Raw genomic sequence first — 23,901 nt, forward strand, 5'->3', positions numbered from 1 at the left:
TAGAGTCCCCACAGCAGCCAAGAACTTCAATCTGAAAATGACTTTATGGGACATTGGTGGCCAATTATCCCAGCTACCTATGGGAAAATACTTTGAGGAAGTCCTCCAGGATTGAAGGTTCTATCAAATGGCAGCGGGCCTTTATCCACACGCATCTGACTCTTTATTGTATAAGAGTCCACGGTTTCTGGAAAGTGCATACTGTTTATAGGATGGTGGAAAACTGAGTGAAGTCACTATTTACATATTTTCTGCTCAACACAGACATACTTTTGGGTGATCTCCGGATAGAAATTTGGGACTTGCCAACTCAATTATTTTTTTCAACTTTATTTCACTTCACCTTTATCTTCTTTATTATATTTTCACAATTATTTATATTATATTGCATATGGTTTCATTGTTGTATCACTTCAGTCTTGTTTGCAAATTATTATTATATAGTGCTGCACATATTTTATATATTGGTTAACAACTTTTGTCAGCGACACTTGCCCTCCAAGCGCAATTCATTTTCGTATGAAACAAAATGTTCAGAAAGAGATCAGGAATACGTTTTATGGAGTAGCGCTACGGAAGTAACAAAACAGACATCATGTGGTTTTTCAGTCCTTCATGTACACAGGACATTTTTACAACTTCTCCTAAATGATTTAACTTGACAGATAGTAACCCATGTTTTAAAACGCCTGTTTTGCTGCGTTTACATGCCACATTTGCGTTTAGAACAGTTTTTTAAAATGCCCAAAAACGAAAAATGCCTATAAACGAAACGCGGCTAAAAACTGGGCGTTCCTGTGCAGTGCCACAATGTCATCTGGGACTTCGCCCATATGATTGACGTACCTGAGAAAAACTCCCACCAGCGGATAAGGCGCGTCATGACTTTCCGAAAATAGCCGAACTGCGAGTCGGCTTTATACAGCGCCTGCGCACCGACTAGGAGCCGTGTAGTGCTGACTACGCAGGCGCCATATAGAGCCGACTCGCAGTTCGGCTATTTTCGGAAAGTCATGACGCGCCTTATCTGCCGGTGGGAGTTTTTCTCAGGCACGTCAATCATATGGGCGAAGTCCCAGATGACATTGTGGCACTGCACAGGAACACCCAGTCCCGCAAGAGTGAGTACCCGGAAGACGGGAGTAAAATACCGATAATAAGGTATGTACACCCCCCAAAAAAACAGCATACTGTACATGTTTGAGGTATACTGAATGTAATGTTATATACTTGTTTTTTGGGTGAACCCCCGCTTTAACCTTGAAAAAAAGTGTCCAACTGCCTCTGAATGTCCGTTTAGCAACAGCAGTGTACATAGTGCCTTAATGTTCATAAAAATATTCCGAGTGGCATCATAAATTAAACTCAGCGGTCGGCAGTCACATTCCCATAGCTTTTATGCATTTGAGAGCCCCCAGGTTGAGTTATAGCATTAAAAAAAAAAATACTTTTGTCACCTCTGCCCGGTAAGTCCACAAATGTCCTTCAAACTTATTGACAGCCTCAGTGACCAATAGGGAGCTGAGCTGTGCTAGACAACTTTCTCAGTTAATTTCAACCTAGAGAACCAGTCGTATTTGAGCCCCAGAGACCCGAGATCATCAAATGTATGATGCCGACCTCTGCAACAATCTATATTGTCTGTATTATGATGTGAGGTTTATCTAATTGTGTGTAATGTCAGGTTTTCTTTTCATGAACCCAAATATAATGGCATGGCGAAATAAATTCCCCAAATGTATACAAACATAAATGTGGAATGAAGTGACCTTTCCCCGTGTCTGAATACATAAGCAGAGCACAGACCTGGTTATTGCGTGCTCGAGTCTGTAACTCATAAATTGTGCCTGACTCATGGGGATCAACACATCGGTTTCAGCCTCAGCATTCACTGGGTTACTATGGCCGGTAATTGCACTATTTTAGCGTAGGCTGTGTTTAGCTTCTGTGTCTCTCTCTCCTTGGAAACTACTGGTCACTCAGCATCACAAGAGTCACCAACACACTTCTACTTCCAAGTAAACACTATCAGAATGTGAAGAGTGCTTGTCTGAAATAGGGATTCTGCCCCGAGTCCTTTCCGGAGAAGCTGCATTAAAAAAAAATAAAGCACAAACTCTTCACTCTGTACAATGGCTGTGGTCTGCCTGCCATGACTTTTCTGTGCAGCCAAGTGCCTGTTCCGTCCTCTACGATATACAGCTCTGCTGCAAGAAGGTTAAAGCGGGAGTTCACCCATTTATTAAATTTTTTTTTTCTCCCCTTAGATTCCTGCTCGTTCGGTCTAGGGGAATCGGCTATTTGTATTAAAATATGAGCAGTACTTACCCGTTTTCGAGCTGCATCTTCTTCCGTCGCTTCAGGGTATGGGTCTTCGGGAGCGGGCGTTCCTTCTTTATTGACAGTCTTCCGAGAGGCTTCCGACGGTCGCATCCATCGCGTCACTCGTAGCCGAAAGAAGCCGAACGTCGGAGCGGCTCTATACTGCGCCTGCGCACCGACGTTCGGCTTCTTTCGGAAAATCGTGACGCGATGGATGCGACCGTCGGAAGCCTCTCGGAAGACTGTCAATCAAGAAGGAACGCCCATTCCCGCAGCCCATACCCGGAAGCGACGGAGAGGATGCATCACGTAAACGGGTAAGTACTGCACATATTTTAAAACAAATAGCCGATTCCCCTAGAGAAAACGAGCAGGAATCTAAGGGGAAAAAGTGCCCTCTAAGGGTGAACCCCCGCTTTAAGACACATCAGGTGACAACAGGTGTCATCAGACGAAATATGAAGTGCATTATACATGCCATACTTCTCTTCTATGTCTGCTAACTGTATTATTAAAATGGATGTCCAGCCCAGACTATTTTTTTCAGTTTTGGATAGAGTGGGGAAGGAGAAGAACCCCTGTCAGGTTTTTACTGCTGTAGAGGGCTCCATTAGTGACATTGTCCAGCACTTACTGCGAATGTGACAACTATATCACCAAACAGGAAGTGAGGGAAAATCTGGAACAGGAATACAGGCAGCAAAAAAAAAAAAAGACAGGAGTTTTAGCCATCCCCTGCTCTAGGATTAAAAACATAAAAGTAAAGAATACTTTCATCATAGGCAAAAGGTCAATACAAAATGGGGTTAATTTACTAAAGGAAAATAGACTGTGCATTTTGTAAAGTGTAGTTGCTTTGCCTTTCTTTAGTAAGCGAGCAGAAGCTCTGCTGACTTCCATCATCCAATCATGTCCAAGCAAAAAGTGCTTTTTTTTTTCTTGCACGTGATTGGGTATTCTTTGCAAAGTGAAGCTTTACCTCATTTACTAAGCTCTGGAGCAACTTCACTTACACAGTGCATCGATGCTTTGCAAAGTGCACATTACATTTGCCTTTAGTAAATCAACCCCTAAGTCGGTGATGTTTTAGGCTGGCCATACACGGGGCACATTTCTCTCAATTCCCCCATCAACACAGACTGTGTTGATGCAGGAATCCCTCCTACCATGCTATTGTCTTGTCCCAGTGGGGTGGTGGATCCCATCCCCAATAGGAGAAGACAGTGATTATCGCTAGCGGCTATAGCAGCCGATAGTGATAATCGCAGGTAAAACCCATAATGATGGTTGTACCCAAGTTTATTGATGAACTTGGTACATTCAGCCTGCCCATACACTGTTCGAAACTTGGCCAGCTGCTGCTGAACGCACAGGAGATTCAAATCGTGTATGGGCTGCTTTAGGCTTTGTTCACACTAGTGTGCTTTCAGATGCAATTCGAGTCACACAATCACATGACAATGGAAATCACATAGTTTTCAATGGTGTCTGTTCACATTAGATTAACCTTTTTTAGAAAAGGTTCATGTACTACTTTTGTGGGATTCCAGCACTATTTTGTCCCCATGGAATATGAAAACCATATCCAGGTAGCATAAAAGTAGCATCCAATTTGCACTACATAATTGCACTGAAAGTCAGATTAAAATCAGATAACAGCAGTTTGAACCTCGCCTTATACAACTTTTAAAATTGTCGCTCCATATATTGTCTTTTTTCTGAGTAAAGACCTTAGAGGTCCAGAGGAAATCCATTGCTACATTTTAACACTACAACAAAAAAATGGAGTCTCTTGTCACCAAATTAAAGTGGCAGAAAACGCCAACTATAATTCCCTATTTTCAATCCACTCTGGTCCGGTCACGTGATCCTACAGCTCCGGCTCAAGGAGTGCTCAGCAACAGCTCTGAATTCCGGGAGCTGTGGCAACACACGTAGGCTCCCATGCCCAAGCTGTTGTTGGTGTTCTCTCCTCTCCCCTGCAGCAGGTGCTCACTGACACAGGGGAGCGGGAGCTAAGGGATCACATAACTGGACAGATGAATCTCCTATGTTCCTCCTCCTACATAACCTTTATGTAGCTGCCAGAGAAAAGAAAAAGAAAGGAAATACTATAGAGCAGGGATATGCAATTAGCGGACCTCCAGATGTTGCAGAACTACAAATCCCATGAGGCATAGCAAGACTCTGACAGCCACAAGCATAACACGCAGAAGCATGATGGGACTTGTAGTTTTGCAACAGCTGGAGGTCCGCTAATTGCATATCCCTGATATAGAGTGTCATTTGAGTGACAGTTCCAAGTCTAGAAATAAAATATAGCGAAAAATATTTATATATATAGCGTCTAAAAAAATAGGGGATAGTTTTATGGCATTTTTATTATTAATATTTTTTTTTTTACTAGTAATGGCGGCGATCATTATGGCGGACACATCGGACACTTTTGGTGCTATTTTGGGACCATTCACATTTATACAGCGATCAGTGCTATAAAAATGCACGGATTACTGTGTAAATGTGACTGGCAGTGAAGGGCTTAACCACTAGGGGGCTAAGAAGGGGTTAAGTGTGTCCTAGGGAGTGAGTCTAACTGTTAGGGGGCATGGTTACGAGTGACACGTCACTGATCGCTGCTCCCGATGAGAGGGAGCAGACGATCAGTGACCGGTCACTAGGAAGAACGGGGAGATGTTGTGATTACACTGACCTCTCCCCGTTCTTTAGCTCCGTGACACGATCTCGGGACACCGGCGGACATTGAGTCCGCGGGTCCCACGGGCTTTATCATGGAGTATGCACGACCACAAGGCAGCAAATTTAAAGGGACGTACCTGTACGTCCATTTGTCTGTCCGTGCCATTCTGTCGACATATAAGGTCGTGCGGATTTAAGCAAGCGGTGAAGATAAACCAAACTCCAGATTATTCGTTTATTAAAACAACCAAACACATTTCATCACCAAATGTTATAAAAAAATATTAGCATGGAGAAAAAATTGCCCAAAAGGCGACATGTCCACTTAAACAAAAAATAAATAAAAAAATAGTGGTTTCAAGCAAAGTCGCTGGTCCCGAGATTTACCCGACATTCATTATATTTCTGTGCTTTCTCCTCGTCTTCTTTTGCTCGGCCTGGACATTTCTTTGGGAGGAAATTAAATTGCTAATTGAACAGATAAGCAAACAGAAAACCTGTCTCTTGAGTTGTTATCAGAGAGTGTCTGAGGAACTAAAGAGACAAGCATGAAGCAAATGTACTGGTGTACGATGTCATAAGGCCAACTCCTCAAGCAGAAAGATGAAAGGCACCGGGGCACCGATAGGCCCTGAATCCTTTCAGCACATGGCACCTGGCAACTTCCTTTCTGTATTAGGTGCTCATCACTAGCAAACAAACAAGTCTTGCTGCAAAATATTTACGATGAGATCCCTAACTGCCAAAAGGAGTACAACACAACTTAATTGTACAACCTAATCAGAACTAAACTCAGGCTATATAATACACACTGAATGAAAAAGCTAGCTGCCCACGGACTCTGGCTTTTCACGCTATTATTTTGGGACTTCTAAAAATTCAACACGTGTCATGAACCTGGTGTTGTTGTAACACTATTACAAACTTCAGGGTATTCTTCTCTGTCTACAGTATTCCTGATGCACACCCCCTGACAACACCGAGGCCACGACACTGCGTCTGATGACATCATACTGGAACCCTTTTCTGAAGGACTGTGCTTTGCTCAGAAACCACTAACCCTCCATACACTCATTGATTAGCATATCCTTGTTGTGGACAGTAATCACTTTTGAAACCCTATAAGGAATGGAGGACCCTGTCGCAAATTTGTACACTTTTTTTATTACATGTACTTACAGTACAGACCAAAAGTTTGGACACACCTTCTCATTCAAAGAGTTTTCTTTATTTTCATGACTATGAAAATTGTAGATTCACACTGAAGGCATCAAAACTATGAATGAACACATGTGGAATTATACATAACAAAAAAGTGTGAAACAACTAAAAATATATTTTATATTCTAGGTTCTTCAAAGTAGCCACCTTTTGCTTTGATTACTGCTTTGCACACTCTTGGTATTCTCTTGATGAGCTTCAAGAGGTAGTCACCTGGCGCAGCACCCCATCACTCTCCTTCTTGGTAAAATAGCCCTTACACAGCCTGGAGGTGTGTTTGGGGTCAATGTCCTGTTGAAAAATAAATGATGGTCCAACTAAACGCAAACCGGATGGAATAGCATGCCGCTGCAAGATGCTGTGGTAGCCATGCTGGTTCAGTATGCCTTCAATTTTGATTAAATCCCCAACAGTGTCACCAGCAAAGCACCCCCACACCATCACACCTCCTCCTCCATGCTTCACGGTGGGAACCAGGCATGTAGAGTCCATCCGTTCACCTTTTCTGCGTCGCACAAAGACACGGGGGTTGGAACCAAAGATCTCAAGTTTGGACTCATCAGACCAAAGCACAGATTTCCACTGGTCTAATGTCCATTCCTTGTGTTCTTTAGCCCAAACAAGTCTCTTCTGCTTGTTGCCTTTCTTTATCAGTGGTTTTCTAGCAGATATTCTACCATGAAGGCCTGATTCACACAATCTCCTTTTATCAGTTCTAGAGATGTGTCTGCTGCAAAAGGTGGCTACTTTGAAGAACCTAGAATATGAAATATATTTTCAGTTGTTTCACACTTTTTTGTTATGTATAATTCCACATGTGTTCATTCATAGTTTTGATGCCTTCAGTGTGAATCTACAATTTTCATAGTCATGAAAATAAAGAAAAATCTTTGAATGAGAAGGTGTGTCCAAACTTATTCCAGAAGCACATTTGTGTGGTCAGTCACTGATGTTGGACGAGAAGGCCTGGCTCGCAGTCTCTGCTCTAATTCCTCCCAAAGGTGTTCTGAGGTCAGGACTCTGCGCAGGCCAGTCACGTTCCTCCACCACAAACTCATTCATCCATGTCTTTATGGACCTTGCTTTGTGCACTGGTTCGCAGTCATTTGGAACAGGAAGGGACCATCCCTAAACTGTTTCCACAAAGTTGGGAGTATGAAAATGTCCAAAATGTCTTGTTATGCCGACCCCTTAAGTGTTCCCTTCACTGGAACCAAGGGGCCCAGCCCAATCCCTGAAAAACAACCCCATACCATAATCCCCCCCCCTACACAAAATGATTTGGACCAGTGCACAAAAGCAAGGACTAACACAAGTATGTATGTATCCTATGGGATCCCCATGAAAACTAGAAATCACTGCAGTAGGCACCTCTACTACAGAGATTGCCGCTAGCTTTGGTTTCTGAGCTGAGAGGCTGCCCTGCTGTATTGCAAATACAAGAGGTTGCTCTATTACTTTGTATGGATGCCATTCTAAGAGCACTTTGCACAGTGAATGCAAAGTGCTCTGTTAGGCCGGGAGGCAGGACGGTAACATCTCGTTCTCCACCTTGCCCAATAAGAAAACACTTTGCATTTACTCAGTGTTTTTTAAATGGTGGGACCCGGAAGCCAGTGGCAATCACTAGAATAGCGGCACCTACTACCAGAGCAGAACTTCCCTTTTTGGGAGAAGTTCCACTTTAAATTGAAGTTTGAGCCTTGCATTCACATGAAAGTTGAAGCTGAAATCACATCAATTATGTCATTATAAAGAGTCAGGCAGCTACTTTAATCTGTTAAAAGAATAAAGTGGCTGGAGTGAGAGATTAAGGCAATTAACCCAAATCTTCAAATGACAGTCGCATAAACATGTATTTAAATTAAAACAAAATAAAGGGCACCAAAGCAAAATGGCCTTTGTGTGATTATTAAAGGATAAATCACCGGCAAGCAAAAAACATTCTAATCTTTCCTTCTGATGAACTGCGCCAGCAGCTCCACACAAGGTTAAAAATCCCCAGTAGATAAGCGCAATATGCTAATGAATGCATTTTGTGGAGGGGTCAGACTGCATTATATACATCTAGTGTAACTATACATCGCTAGTCTGCCATCAACATGCAGAGTAGATTCATTCACTACCTTTCCCCTTACAAATGGTGCACCCATAAAAAGCACTTTATCGCAGAATTTTGACTTTTCCTTTAAAACTACAATGTGGCAGCTCCACATGGCGTCACCTTCCCTTCACCTGGAGTCATTGCTTATCTCATGACATAGCCATGGAAAAAAGCAGTGTAATTGGTGATGGAAAGATGCGATTGGTACGTGAGATTTCTCTTCCGTCAGTTGCCGGTCGGCTGAAAGGCAGCCATAAGTGACCCAGAAGCTGTAGGATAAACAAGATTGAAAAGATTGAGTTTTAATTAAAAGATTAGATGTGTTCCCCACAGCTATAAATGGTATCTGTGATTAATCCAATTACCTAAAACAAAACAATTCACTGGACCGGCGGATGGCGCTTTCTACCCTTCACATGGCTTTGTTTTGTTTTGTTATTTTAAATGCTGAAAAGCAGAACCAAGGGTGAGGAAAGCAGGAGGGTAACATGCTGGAGAGTATTCAACAGGAGGTTCTCTGTATCTGAAACAGGCTTATATTATTTATAAGAGTTCCTTCTGTCTGCCTCTTCCATTGTAGTACACCAAGGACGGTGTATCACATGCACTGGTGTGTGTAGCCAATTGCATTAGGATGTGCACCCCAGAGCAGCGGACTCCGTAGGGCAGCAGTGGACGGTGTCCGTAGGGCAGCAGTGGACGGTGTCCGTAGGGCAGCAGTGGACGGTGCCCGTAGGGCAGCAGTGGACGGTGCCCGTAGGGCAGCAGTGGCCGGTGTCCGTAGGGCAGCAGTGGACGGTGTCCGTAGGACAGCAGTGGACGGTGTCCGTAGGACAGCAGTGGACGGTGTCCGTAGGGCAGCAGTGGACGGTGTCCGTAGGACAGCAGTGGACGGTGTCCGTAGGACAGCAGTGGACGGTGTCCGTAGGGCAGCAGTGGACGGTGTCCGTAGGGCAGCAGTGGACGGTGTCCGTAGGGCAGCAGTGGACGGTGTCCGTAGGGCAGCAGTGGACGGTGTCCGTAGGGCAGCAGTGGACGGTGTCGGTAGTTTTGATGTCTTACAATTTTATTTTATTATCATTTTTTACATTATTTTTTATTATTCATTTTTATTTTTAATTAACATTAAAATAAAACATTTAATTAACATTAAAATGCTAGGTGGGCTTTGGTGAAGTAGCAAGGATCTAAACAGAGGACAAAGCTTCCCCAGTCCCTTTCTTTGCAGCCTCAGCATCACTCGACAGTGAATGAAAGGTAAGTGCTCTTTGCTGAGCAGCTTCCTGTTCATACCCAATCTGAAGCATAGTAAACATAGTTTACTATGCTTCAGTTAAGAATGACCACAGGAGCGATCGGTACAGATCACTCGCTGTGTTCATTCATTCATCCATCCTGAAACATCCCCTGCAGCAGCCAGCGGGAGAGGAGATAAGTTGGCAGCACTGCAGGGGAGAGACAAGGGAAGGCCAGGAAGCATTGGCACCACACAGAGTGATTAGGGTGTGCCCAGGCACACCCAGTGCGCATGCGTATGATCACAGGTTTTGACAGTCCATTCATATAGAATAGGCTGTCAGTGCATGGCATTGAACAAAAAAACTAGACCTGCACACCATGGGCACATCACAGTCAAGTGATATGGTTCCCTGCAGTGTGGGTACCTGAGTGTTGGGGTGCCATACCCATATGACATGTTATAGCATGCTTAGCATGTTACCAAAATGCACAGCACACCATTTTTTTCAAGGCACATATCTGAATTTCCTTTTATGTCCATACACTCTACATTTATGGGTTGTATTAATGGGGAACTCCACTTTCATAAAAAAAAATAAAAAAAGAATATAGTGTGTAAAGTTGATAAACAATTTTTTTTTTTATTTCAGCCACTTTCATTTTTTTAAATGCTTAAAAAATATATAATGCAACCCGGAGAGGTTTTGTGCATACTTGGTGTACAGAACACCCCCAAAAACGCAATTTCCTACTTGTGTGATCAGCTCACTAATCTGCACCAATCTGTCTGCACTACAATACAAGTAACATTTTAGGCATCCTGAGCAATAGCAATTTTATTTTTTGAGAGACATGCCACAAGGGTTAAATATTTGTAAAGGTTTGCAGACACTGCAACTTTCCACTACTAAAATGCACCAGGTGGTTATAATGAACCATTCCCTCTCATTAAGAAATAAGCCTGGATAGGACAAACTACTTTCTCTTCAATGCAGAATAAGGTATGAATCTACTACAAACTATGTTAAAATCTTTGCAATGTACTGACTGTACATCACCCAGAGGATATTGCTTTCTCTCATCAAAATTGGAATTACAATTTATGGGAACACACTTTACTGTGTGTGCAGGAAACCAACGGAATAACCAGATGTTAAGGGGACCTGAATGTTTACTTGTACAGTCACACTGAGGCAAGATATAGCCTAGAGGACTGCTCCAGGCTGTTGTTTGCGTACTTAATGGTTATGTGAACAATAAGGTCAGATGGGGACGAACCTGAAATATATGGGGAGTAAAAAGGAAAAATCCTATTATGGTTAAAGCAAAGAAAAGACCAATGAGAATATACAGGGACCAGTATAGCCAATCCAAAATATACATGTTGAGGGGTAATTTTCCCCCAAAAATTAAAAAGTAACATTATATATGAAGTTTTGTTTTACATTGGTCCAGCTTGAGTTGACCTCCATAAGGGATATAGACCTTCAATAGTTGGAGAAAGAGTTAAAAGTGCCTATCCAGATACTACTGAGGCTGTGGGGAATGCGCTGATGACCTACATTTGCATAGAGGTCCTATGTTGAAGATGAGGGCACATCTGTAACACTGAGGTGGTCACCATTTGATTTGAAGCATTGTATGCGATAAAAGATGTGGGGCTATAGCCGGCAGTGCTGATCAGTGTACCCCGACTGCGGAGATCTCTCTCTATAGTCAGAATACAATAGCTTATGTGAGGTGGATGGGAGAATTGGGTCAGTCTTTTTCATCAGCCCTCTGGTTGAACAAAATAAATAAATCTGATCCATCTATGGGCTGCCTTACTTCGATGTATCCTTCCAAATGAGTATTTGCACCCAAACCTGTTGAGATATCACCCTTGCCTAATTCTCTGCATAGCAGCTCATAAAATAAAGGAGGAGGTGGGGCAAACTATTAGCCAAATCAGGGCTCTATTACTTGCACAGTGTTTAGGCTTAAAGGAGGGCGAGCCCAGGGACGATCTTATTAGTTAGCTGCTGTCCTTCACCGTCCAATAACAGGCTGAGAGAGGAGAGATGAATAAGGAAGTAGATCAGCAAACAGGTTTCCTATAGTAGTAAGAAAAGTGCTCATAAGAGTATGATAGAGCATATGCATAGGCCACACAATTCTGAGATAATGTTTGTTTCCTAGAGTTCTACCATAGTTTTATTGTAGATTAAAGTGGAGTTCCACCCATTAATAGAACATTACATCAATAGTTTTAAAAAAATGTCATTAGTCCTTTAAGAATTTTTTTTTTTTTTTTTTAGATGCCTTCAAAGTGTTGTTGCTAGGCAGAATAGTTAATCTTCCCTCTTCCTGCACCTAGGTGCTTAAGCTTCCTAACCTACACCGCACAGACTCCTGGGAATGTAGTGGGTGTAACTTTCCAGGAGTCTGTGCACTCCCCAGTCTCGAACAATCATGTGACTTGGACAGTACAGGTGCTGAAACCTGATCTGAAACCTATTACACTGCTTGTGCAGCACTGAGCATGTGCGAGATCTGCAAGGCTGAAATCCAGAAAGTCATACAGTCTGGCTTCATGATGCCCACACTTAAGGTGGCCCCAGTCAATTTCTATTTTATAAAGTGTCTAAATGCTGTAACAACCTAACAAAACGGACCTTAGTTTACAGACTAACTTTACTAGAATACATTAAGCTTGTGTATTACAGCGGTATTTAAATTTAAAAAGTGAAATTGTGGCCGGAACTCCGCTTTAAAAGCAAAAAACAATAAAAATTTAAGAATTAAAATGCAACATTAAAAAATGTAAGTGTAACAAAACCATCTTGGCATACATTTTTGGATCCAGAGCCAACGAGAAACGTAAAGGAAGACTCACTGGAAACCAACATACAGTCACAAACAAGCTTGTTCAGTCGTTTAATCATGTCCGACTCTTTGGCTTTTCAGTCCTCCACTGCCTCCCGGAGCTTGCTTAACGTCATGTTCATTGTTTCGATGATACTACATATCCATCTTTTTTTATGTCGTCCTCTTTTTCCTTCCAGGTTCCCCAGTATCAGGGTTTTCTCCAATGAGTCCTCTCTTCTCATTAGGCGGCCAAAGTATTTGACTTTCAGCTTCAGGATCTGTCCTTCCAGTGAATATTCAGGATTAGTTTTCCTTCAGGATTGACTGGTTTGATCTTCTTGCCGTCCAAGGGACTTTCAAGAGTCTTCTTCAACACCATAGCTCTAAAGCCTTACTTATGGTCCAGCTTTCACAGCCATATGTTACTACTGGGAATACCACAGCTTTGACCGTATAGGAACTTTGTCGGTAGGGTGATGTCTGCTTTTTATATGTTGATCAGGAACAGCAATCTCTCTCTCCTTCTCCTCCAGTCACTACATCCCCCCCCCACAGTTAGAAACACCTCCCTAGGGAACAATTAACCCCTTGATCAACCCCTATTGTTAACCCCTTCCCTGCTAGTGATATTTATACAGTAATTAGTGGCTGTTTTTAGCTCTGATCGCTGTATAAATGTCAATGGTTTCAAAAAAGTGTCAAAAAGTGTTTGATCTGCAATCTCGCAGTCCCAAAAAAAAAAAAAAAAAATATAAAACAAAATCTAAAAAACTAGTATAAATAAAATCCCCTATTTCGTAGACGCTATCACTTTTGCGCAAACCACTCAATATACACTTATTATATGTAGAACAACACATATTGGCCTAAACTGATGAAGACTTTTTGGAGGGATATTATAGCAAAAAGTAAAAAAAAATATTTTTTTTTTCTCAAATTGTCGCACTTTTTTGTTTATAGTGCAAAAAATAAAAACCGCAGAGATTATCAAATACCACCAAAAGAAATCTCTATTTGTGGGAAAAAAAAGGCCACAAATTTTGTTTGCGTACAATATTGCATGACTGCGCAATTGTCAGTTAAAGCGACAGTGCAATATCGCAAAAAATGGCCTGGTCTTTAAGGGGGAAAATCCTTCCGATTATTAAAAAAAAAATTAAGTTCCCACTTCAGGAAATTAGGCTCATCTTTCTTGTCGGCAATTAGCACATTACCCACAGCTACAAGAATTTTCTGTCAATGAAACTTCTACTGTGAAGGTGCACTTTGGTATATTCTGACCAGAGCTCTCCTTTAAGGATGGAGTGTGACAGAAGCCTGAGAAAGCGATGCGCTAACGTTATTTTATTGACATACGGTTGGGGGGAGGTTGGGGGAATGTGAGGTGGGCTGACCCTGGCTACTATCTTATAAACTCTCTTGATAAATGTCAGGTGAAGCCTACAGCATACAAGCATATACAAAATTGCAATTTATGATTAATTTTCTTCCAGGAGGCAGAGGCGTATTCCGTAATAATTTCATTATCAACTGGATTGTTAGAAAAATATTGGGTGTAAAGTTCAGTCAGTATATGTGTTCTGTACCTGTGAATATGACACGTTCTTGTGAATTCCTGCACTGAAAATTAACACATAAAATGCCTCTTGGCAGACATTGCTTCAATATTATTAACAGGAATAGCAATCCTATGGGATACAAAAAAAAGCAACCGATAACTTGGAGATCTGTAATAAGGCAGAGGAAGAAATTTCCAGCAGAGGCCACACTGATCGATGTATCTTTATATTTTAAACTTGTATGAAATGGGATTGTCAATGAGAGAGTAATTCGACATTCTAATGAAAATACACTCCCATTAATAGGCTCCATAGAGGCCTCATGCACACTGGGCGTTTAGTCCTAATGCAAGCAGTCTGTATTTCAGGCATTTATTCCTGGGCACATATTGCTCTATATGTGTCCATGCACACATAGGCGGTTATCAGCAGTTTTTGGCTGGGAATTTTTTTGTTTTTTAAATAAAATAAAAAAATGTGGGTTATGAAAGGAGTCTTTCAGCTGTAAAAACGCTAGAACGTCAAAAAACGCTGATAAACGCTAAAAAATACAGCTCAGTAGCGGCTTTTGATCCTTTGAAAAAAATTACGAGACGTCCAGTGTGCATGAGGCCTTAGGCACACTGGACATTTTTACAGCTGCCGTTTTTGACTTTTTTTTCTGCAGCCAATAAACTCCCCAGTATGTTATTATATGTGTCTATGCACACTTAGGCTGTTATCAGCAGTTTTTGGCAAGGGTGTTTTCTTGCTGAAAAAAACAAAACAAAAACTAGTGGGTTTTTAGAGGCGTTTTTTAGCTGTAAAACAGTTCTAACTCTGAAAAAAGCTTACAAATTCCAAAAATCTGCGTTTTTGAGCCACAAGCTTTTACGGGAGTATAGTTTTGCAAAACGTTCAGTGTGCATGAGGCTTAAAGATGGTTGCACTCTTCCCATCTGATGTTTAATTTCCCTACAGACGGTGCATTCATTGAAGGCTTTCATTATGTCACAGGGAGAGGTAAGATTTCACCATAAAGGGTTGTAGTGGTGAAAATTTACAACTAGATATTAAAAAACACACTGGCATATATTAAAAACTAACTTTGCATGGAATGACCTCTTGCTGATATATATGACGACATAAGTACACCTTGGCTCCTCCTGGAAATTCAAAAAAGTACAGAAGAAAAAAAAATGTTTACTAACTGCCATACTCCATTCAAATAATGTCTGTGGCACTATGGTTATTGTTGGTGAACACTTGCTTGTCCTCAGAATAAACTTCTGTATAAAGCACATTGCAATTAATGTCTTGTATGTAGTAAAAATGTTAACACTGTTGGAGCAATATTTCATAGTCTACACAGACAATCCTTCGTAAAAGCAATACTAACAGAATGGTAACAAAAATACATCAGAGACCTTATAACTGTATCAGAAACAAACTCTATAATCATGTGGAAAGCGGAATTTCCAAGCATATATCCGGGGTGTGCCACTCTTCTCGTAGCTGGCACTTAAAGTCCTCAGCAAATTATCAGGAAAGCACCAGGAAACTTCAGTTCCTTTCCCCATCCATCACATAAAACCTGTTCAAGAAATGCTATGTTAATCAGACCATTCTACGATTCTAAATACGTTCTGGAAAATAAAATTGCATAGGAAAAAACAGGCCTCATACCCAAATCCTGTTCCCCAAAATAGATGTGGGGGTCTGAGGCAAAACAGAGGGCAGGTACTTATTGGAATCTGGAAGCCCTGTTTAGGATAAGAAGGCTCCCAGATATCTACCCCCTCCCAGGTAATTGATCATAAAGCTATATAGAAACCCTTGTTACTCATTCACAAAAAAAAAATGTAAGTAGTAAATAAAACACTCACACCATCCTTTATTAGTAAAAATAAAAAGAACATCTCCTGATGTAAATCAAAGGTCAATCATGCTGTAGAAAGGTTGGAGCTCATTGTCAATCATGATAGCCTACTGTTATGACAAGCCACTGCGTCCAACATTATTCACCCATCTCGACTCCTGTCACAAATGACAGATCCCTGCCTGGCTTCTGTATGTAAACTAAAGGGCCTGGGTGTCGGGTGATGTCATCAATCAAAAATAGTCATGAGCGCATGAGATCAATGAGGTCACCCAGGATCCCTGGCCCATTTGTTAACATACAGAAGCCGGCATGGATCTGTTATTTAGTGGTGGTAACTCTACTGGTGCTAAATGACATACATGGTACTGCTCTGCAAAATCACATGCAGGTTTAAGGCATTATCAAAGAATGTTATTTATGTATTTGTACATTTGCCTTTAAGCTGCATTAAAAAAAAGTCTATGCCTGCTGAAATATTATATATATATATATATATATATATATATATATATATATATATATATATATATATATATATATATATATATATATATATATTCTGCATTAGTTTATGTCCCACGTGGGAGTGCCCAGTTAACAAAAGCTTGCAAATTGGCCTTGAAAAATGTTTGCTCCAATAGACTTCAGTGAGGTTCGGCCAAACTCCAGCAAACCAAACTCAATCCGGCCAGTTCATCCCCATCAATCACCAGTGGTGGCCCGTAATGCAGGGTGCAGCGTTATGAGCGCAAGGAGTGAGTGGAAACCTTTCATTGGGGACAAATGTTCTGGTGCCAACCAAGATAGGAATTCTCCCCAAATTTGGAAAAAAATCTCAATTCTTGTTGCTTCTCCAAGACAGGAAGTAAAAACAAAATGTCTTCCAAGCAGGACACCAAATCAAAAAAAAAAAAAAAATTCCTACTCTACCCAGTACTAAAATAAAATGGTTTTGGTTATACTAATAGGTTTAAAAACAAATAGGTTCTTAAAAAAAACAACACCACAGGGAAACGAGCTATCTTTACACATGGGATGTGCTTTGCACAATACAGCTAGCAACAGGCAGACCATAAAATGATAATACGTCATGGGACAGAGTGCCACCTCTGTACATACTCTCCAGGTTGGTGACTCACTAGGCAGTAAAGCCAAGATCAGGATGACAACTCTACAAGCTGCACAGTAAAAGTAAACGTGCCATGGATTTAAAAAAGAAGCATGGGAAAAAAAACACATTCATACTCACCTAGATGCAGCATTGATCAAATTGGCTGTCAGTGGCACGCTGATAGGCTGAGCCAGCAGCTGGTCAGGCATTTGGGCAGATTCCAACATTATTGTCAGGATCCCTGCAAAGTCTTGACCAGTTCTGTGAAGTCAGTTGACAGTGGGTTTAACCTGGTGTCAGCTGAATATGGGTCACAGAGGTGGAGAACTAAAATCCACTCCTGTGATCTATAGGAGAAGCAGGTCCAAAAGCTCTTTGCCCGTTCTTCTACTTTAAACTGTAATCAGATCATAGATATACAAAATATAGTAGGGAGAAAATTGAGTGCTTCTAATCCAGCTCTAAAAATCTTATGGAGTAATATACCGGTATGTATTATTTATCAATATACATATACAGTATCTATCTTCTTTTTGATGCTACTTAGTTCTTTTCTGCTGCTGACATCAATGTATATGTACTCCCCAATAACCACTTTCTGATGCTGAAATTAAGCAAGGCTTTATTTACGGGAACAAGAAAGTAGCCTGACTGAACAACATTGCCTGTTAAAGGCTTGGTTCACACCTATGCATGCGACTGTGGGAATCACAGCGATTCTCGCACCCACAGTGAATACGCGCTGCTCTGTGCAAACGTGCAGGCGGCCATTAATTCTGAATGTCACACATGTAAAATCGCAGTACTTGTGTAGGAACCACAGGGAAATGGCATGGAAAAAAATTACCATGCGATTTCCCTACGGGCCGTGTTTTGAGAGTGGGAAACACAGGCACGTGCAGCTCATTGAAATGACTGGGCTGCCATGCCCGTGCAGAGGAGGCCTGCAGAAATGCACAGATGTGAACCTAGGATAAGTGAACAGCAGCTACCAGCAAGGTGAGGACATTGCATTGAAAAATTAAGTAGAATTTCATATGATACAGGACTTGAATAGGAGCCCAAGTCTGCCCACGAGCAAGATAACAAACAAGATGGCCAATGCCATCACAGTAGCTTTCATGCGTGCCTTAAAAATGATTTTGGTAGATATATGGTCAAGTCTAAAAGTTTGATGTAAAATGTTTTCTGTTGGAATACAACATTCATTTGTATTTTGTGAAAAAAACGACATCAGCCAGTAGATGACAATGTTTATAAATTTGTAGCTGCTCTATGGTAAACTCTATGCCTTTTCTCTGTATAATAAAACGTTTTCTGTTCCTGTCTGCAGTTAAGCAGCAAAGCCCATTGCACCGTTTGTCTGTTCTGTAGAGCTATATACAGAATTTTTTAATATTTGCAAATGGCAGCCCCCATACTTTATCCTCCAACATTCCCTTTAATCATCTTCTAAACATTTGTTGACCAAGTCTGTGCTTTGGGATGGGACAATTCTGCATTGTGCTGGTTTTCTGGACAGACTTCAGATCTGATCTACATTTTACTTGTAAATTCCTGAGCAGAGAAAGGTACATAGCTGAACAATTTCAGTGGTTTAGAACGACAATCATTGTGCTGGCAACTATTCAAACTATTCAATAGATTTTCCTTGCCGAGAAAAGCATGTTTGTAATTACTCATTAAAAGACACTCAAACATGATTGTAAGAGATTTACAAATTTCTGTCGCATCATCATTAAAATGAAAATGTAAACAACCTATGTAAACACGAACGCTGAACAAAAGATGGTAAGTGGATATATGCATAATTTTAAGGAAAAAGCAGCAGGTTGCTACCATGAACTTGCTGAGACTTGAGAAGTTCATAGACCAGGACTAAAGCTCACGCTAACAGAGGATCCGATTCTCGATAAATAATTTGTATCCCAACATATTGGTCAATGTTTGCTGCAGAAAATCTCCATAGAATATGAAATATCCATTTTTTTTTACTTATTACTAGATAATCAGAATAGAACTAAGAAATCATCTAGCAATTTTACAACACATTCAATGAAAATCCTGGTGTATGTTCGAGTCATATGGCAATTTGAGACCAAACAGAAATGCTCTTAGGTACTCTTAAAGAAAACTTGTCGCTAGCATAGATTTACTAAAAATAACTCTATAGCATAAAGTCACCCACAAACAAATATTGGTGGTTACCCCCAGCATCTCAAAATGTGGACCCATGTCTGGCTACCCGCAAACCCTCGCTTGAGTGTGGAAACAACCTTTCCTTAATATTAGCAAAGTAAATCAGAGACTCAAGGGCCTTATGGTGCATAAGAAGCTCACTTCTATTCTGGAAGACACGCACACTCAGTACTTTAAGGTTTGGGGATCTTGGATCGATTACAATGTCCAGGCAAATGTAGATCACACTATGCCATCTCTGTGATTATCTTGGCTATGGTCACTGTGGCCCACTGGTTGGACCTCTCGGGTCCCCTACTTTCTCTTCTTCCCACTCTCTTTTTCCAGGCAAGTTTCTTTCTATTCAAAGCTCTCCACATGGAGATGGGCCATACCTAGATCTTTCCTTACCTTTATATATCTCTCATGCCACGGCACTCAGCAGGAGTTGGTGGACCATCCCCCCTTTTTTTTTCCTTTTCCTATTTAGCGAGGCACTCCATATCACCAGCCAGGCGCAATCTCCCTTTCGACCAGAATACGATCTTTTGATTTTTACATCAACCAGCTACTTTGCCGACTTATGCACCCAATTTAGTTAGAGCCTTTTGTTATCATACTGTGATTTACCTTTTGAAAGCCTTACTTTGATCTTAAATCTGTACTACCTTGCTGTATTACTCTTCTTGTTCGCAGTATCTTGTACTTGCATGAAAATTTCAATACATTATTTGTGAAACAAAATGTGCACCCAAAGCACCCATGAAGCCTCATTGGAATGCAGGTGCAATATACCAAGTTTGTAAAATTTGAAGCAGAGGTATGGCTGATCCACTGCAATGGGGAGTGTGTGACCCATCCAGAGGTCTGCTCATTGCCACGTGGGATGGAGGATGAGGGGTTGCCTACAATGATCTTTAACCGATACCTTCACTGATCAACACGGATACTCTGACTTTCACAGTCTTGGTACTTCCCACTTGAGCAAGAACAAAAATGTGAAACAAAGTGATAATCTTTACTAGCAATTCTAACTAGCTAGAGAACATCTGTGAACAAAACAGCAATCTCCATAATTACTGTCAAATGTCTTTGGAGTTGGGGGGAAACTTGTGGTGGGTGCAGTCCTTACAGCCATTCGGTGACATGTTTGTCTACTTGTGGCCACCCTCAATATAGTTACACTAAAATAAAATAAATAAAAAAAGAGAGTTGGAAGCCCTGGGCACCTGGTCTGTCAAGACCTGTAATACAGCGCACATTCTCCTCCAAGCCGAGATTTGTAAAAACTTCTCATTTACTGCTCCTAAGTATCATCTTTAAACAGTTTTGTTTAAAAAATCATATCTTTAATTGGTAGGGTTTAGGTGGGCCCACAGATTACAACCTAATTGTAATATACAACCTCTTTTGGATTTACCTGGAACTATATAGCGTGAGGGCTTTTCAAATAATACAATTTACGGACAATTTAGTGGGCGTTTGCACTAAATACACGTTAGTAAATCCAACAATGCTAACTTCTAGCATCTCATAGCTTTTAGGCTCTTCATATAAGTGGTGGCTGGTGCTAAAGTTTTTTGGGGGGGGCGGAAAACAAACCCACCCCTCAACCGCCGTGGCTTCCCCAGCTTCTTCTTCCTTTGCCAAACTCAAAGAAAACTACGAGTCCGGCACCTCGCATGTAAACTATGCAGGCAGTGCGCACACTAGGGGGGTGGTGCCCCTTATGAACCGACCCCTACTGCTCCATATTCTGGCAGCATTGAATAGGATGAAAGGTCAGAGACCTGCCTATTAGCAAAAAAACAAAGCACCCACTGCAGACCAAAGCTTCTGAATGGAGTCTTGAAAATATACCACAAATGAAGATAACTTCTCCTGCATACTGGAAAATGTTACCAATCACCATCAATGATTACTAGAGCAGTACATGGCCCTACTGTCACATTCATCAGATTGGAAACAGTTTACTGCAATAGTAGCAGAAAAACTTAAAGGAGTTGTAAAGGAAAAAAAAAATTGCCTAAAATTTATGTCTGCAAGGTAGACAGACAGAATAGTGTAATGATTCTGTTAAAAAACGAGTAAATACCTATTAAATTCCTTCATCTATATCACCTCCGGGGTTCTAGTTTCTGTTCTCTTATTCACTTCCTGGTTTGCATCGCTCGTTCATGTAAGAACTACATTTCCCAGTATGAATTGCGGCACGCCCAGTAATTCACACCTCCTTGAAGTCTCTAACACGTAGAGAGCGTCCTGCCGTACAGATGTAGTTCCCAGGAGGGGGTGAGCACATTACTGACCACCGCAGTAAAGCCTCCCATCACGGTGGTCAGTAAAATCAGACAAGCAGGAAGTGAACAGAACAGAGAAGAAATAGAGCAACTTCTGAGCAAAAACAAACAATGAGGAAGTGAAAAGAGGAATGTCTGCAGGTAAAGGATGCTTATTATGAAAAAAAATAAAAATCCTTTACAACCCCTTTAAGGCCCCTTCTACACTGATCAGTTTTTCTTACGCTTTTGCCTCACCAAAAGTGGAAGAAAAAAGTGGTCGGTTTTAACAGTTCTGTGAGCTGCATTTTTGAATCATGTTCGGTGCAGTAAAAAAAAAAAAAAAAAAAAAAAAACACACCAAAAGCGCACCCCCCCTGAAATGAATGGAAAACACATCAAAAACTTGGCAACAACACATACCCACGGTTAGGTTTTTGGAGTCATGTGTCCTTTTTCACAGGTGCAAAACACAATGGAAAGTGTCAAAAACACAGAAAAAATCCATAAGCATTTTTAGCGAGTTTTTGCAGCAGTGTGAAAACGGCCTTAAGCATATCTAAACCCCAAAACAAAAAATGTATTACGTTGCAGCGCACAAATTCTTAGATGTGGTGGCTGCATTCATTTTCTCTTTTTGAGGCTTATTTTCACCTGGTGATCCTGCCAGTCCATCTCTCTTTTTTCAATTTCCTTTAACAGACCAAGCTGTCCAGGAAAAGTGGCAGTTACAGTATTGAGATAAACCATTTAACACTTACAGGGGTGGTCACAATGATCAGCTGTTATTCATTTATGCAAGACCTTTATCCCAAAAGGAATAAAAAAATATTTCCTGTAACCGATTATTATTATATATTAGCTGGAGTTCGGCTTTAATTTGTTAGCCAAGCCCATCTAAATCTGCCAATACATCCATTAATGGTTGTACACTAGTAGAATTTTGTTTGAAATTTTTCCTTTTTAAGAATTTTTTTTATTCGTTAGTGGGTTCAAATTGATGTTTGTGTTTGACCACAGCAGTGAGAAAATTTGAAAGGCCAGCACTGAAATGCTTTATTTAACACATTTTTAACTGAATGCATAATAGCATGTTATCCCCTTCCCGACAGTACGCACAAATGCGGCCTCGCTGGGCTTTATTCCGCAAGGACGCATATATGCGTAATTGTCTTTGTGCTGGGGTGCACGGCACAGCACGCTGCAGACGCAGAGACCGGGGTCTCAATGGGAGCCCCAGGTCCAATACTAACAATTGGGACTTGGAACTCCCGGTTTTGGGTCACCAGATCGCGGTGATAACCTCTGCGGTCACTGTGAAGCCCGCCCCTGTAATTTCTCTCTCTCTCTCTAAATGGAGGGGAGAAATACATTGCATCTTTCTCTCCTTGCAGGGAGAAAGAAATAAAAAAATAAATTAAAATAAAAATTTAAATAAAGAAAAAATAGCTAGGTCAAGGGTTGACCTAGGTCAGTGGCAGGGTTAGTGTTTGGGTCAATGTCAGGGTCAAAGGTCAATGTCAGTGTCACTATATTTTGGGCAGGTTTTTTTTAAAGCATTTATTTAATAAGTGTGTTTTAGATCGGATATATAAAAAAAAAGCAAAGTGCATACTATTGTTTCTGGGCTGTACAACGGGTACAAACAACCAATAACATACACATGTGGTATCACTGCGATTGTAGGGAGCAGGAACATGTATCTTGGGTTCTTTGGTGGTAGGTTATGGTAGCAGCAAGAAATATTTAGCAAAAAAAAAAAGCCATTTACCACCAAAATGAAAGGCAAGTTTGTTCCAAAAAAAAAAAAAAGAAGAAAAAAAATTATATTATAGATATATATATAAAAAAAAGGTCTAAACACAAAACTCCAGCTCAATAACATTGTTTTAATTTGCATAAGTACAGAACACAAACTAAAACTCTGTACCGTACATTCCAATGATGTACATCATGGCTTTCGGGTGGGGAGAGCTGGTCGTAAGTCCGAGTATTTGTTAAACGGGTAAGTCGTTAAACAATGAGTATCTGTATTCCACCTGGATGTACAAAATAGTTGTAATATTCATTACCATTTACCACTAAATGAAAGCCCAATTTGTCCTGAAAAAAAAAAAAACCCAAGATATAATCCACCTGGATGCACAACGTAGTTTTGATGATATGTACAGTTTCACGAACACAGGTCAAAGTTGCAAAATTGTGCTTAGGCATTAACATTTGTTTTACCCTTAGACGCAAAGGGGTTAATTGAATGACATCCATCCTGCCAATGAGAATTTCTGTACAAAACTTTTGTTTGAAAATCTATTAGTGTATGGCCAGCTTAACACTACCATTTCTCAAATCAAGCCCAGGTTCACACTGGACTGCGGGAGTGAAGCCTGAACTCACACAATTCCACTCCCGCTCGACAGTCGCAATTTCGGCCGCAATTACAGAGACATCTGTGCAGGTATCTGCACAAATGTCAATGTAAATCG

At 40.9% G+C, this 23,901-nt stretch overlaps 1 protein-coding gene across 6 annotated transcripts in view; it reads right to left on the reverse strand.

Annotated features, from left to right (window-relative positions):
- The window catches only part of MAST4 (microtubule associated serine/threonine kinase family member 4), a 742,993-nt gene that overhangs the window by 195,657 nt on the left and 523,435 nt on the right, over window positions 1-23,901 (reverse strand). The window lies entirely within an intron of this gene.

The sequence above is a fragment of the Rana temporaria genome, chromosome 1 (assembly GCF_905171775.1).
Source record: "Rana temporaria chromosome 1, aRanTem1.1, whole genome shotgun sequence".
Taxonomy (NCBI): Eukaryota; Metazoa; Chordata; class Amphibia; order Anura; family Ranidae; genus Rana; species Rana temporaria.